A 1,355-nucleotide genomic window follows, 5' to 3' on the forward strand; every position below is an offset into this window, starting at 1 on the left:
AAGTCATACAGCTAGTAAATGCCTAGGGCTGTATTTGAATTCAGATCTTCCAGGCCTGGCACTCTACCCACTGTACCACCCAGCTGCCCCAGCATGCTAATTACCTTTTTTAGAATCCATGCCATCCATAAATTTGGCAAGCGTGACTTCTATATTTTCAAATACATTTGCTGATAAAACTGATCAACATCATAGGCTCATGGGTTTTAATCTGGGAGTACTCTACCAGAAACCTCCTTTGACCCATTAATGACAACTCAGGCCCAGTCATTCAAACAGTTATGAATCCACCTAATAATATTATCACTTGGTCCACTTTTGTCTCAGTTTGTCCACAAGGATACTTTGGAATATTTTGAATAATGCTTTGACGAAATTTCAGTATACTATGCTATAATCCCCTTGATTTACAAGTCTGAGTACCCTTTCAAATAAAGAAATTGGTTATTTAATTTGGTATAACATGTTGATGAAACTAAGTTGACTTTAGCAATTGCTGTTTCCTGCTCAAGGACTGGTCAACCATCCCTTTATCATTACAGTCTATAATTTTTCTAAACAAAGTTATTCAACTATGCTTTATGACCCTATATCTACCACCACCACCCTTTTTTGTTTAATCAGGGTGATATTTGACTTTCCTTAATCTCAAAATACATCTTTAAGACCTTTAGAAGATCAATTGTGGTTCAGCAATCATATTTACCAGTTGATTTCAGTAGTTCAATGCAGTTTTTCATTGACGGAAGCAAGATGAAGTCTTGCCCTCTTTTCACTCATCCTGAGTTAGCACTGCCTCCTGATGAGGAAGAGAAAACAAATACATTTAGAGTTTTGCAATCAACTTTCTCCTCCTCATCATTTGTTATAACCATCCTAGTCACATAGCAATTATATGTCTTTGTTGGATAATTCTCCTCTTCCAAAAGAGCCAATTCAAAAACACACCAAGATTTCCTCTTCTTTTCCTTATCATTCATCAAGATCCTTATTCAAAAATTTAAGACCCTGAGTTTTTTTTTTCTTTTGGATGGAAATATTTTTGTATTTATCTTCAAATGACTGATATTTCTTCCATTCTCTCTCTCATACACACACAAACATACACAGACATACATATATGAGTGTATGAATATATGTGTGTATATCTATAGATACAAGTACATTCACATATACATATAAATTTCATAGGCATATGTCCTTATGTGTATATACCTGTGTATGTGTGTATGTACATATGTATATACATACATATACATACATGTGTATATGTATATATAGAAACAGAGAGAGTGACAGAGAGAAGAGGAGAGGAGAGGAGAGGAAAGGAGAGGAGAGGAGAGGAGAGGAGAGGA

The sequence above is a fragment of the Petaurus breviceps genome, unplaced genomic scaffold (assembly GCF_028583685.1).
Source record: "Petaurus breviceps papuanus isolate PSGF00001 unplaced genomic scaffold, PetGlider_PUasm1.0 90769, whole genome shotgun sequence".
Classification (NCBI taxonomy): Eukaryota; Metazoa; Chordata; class Mammalia; order Diprotodontia; family Petauridae; genus Petaurus; species Petaurus breviceps.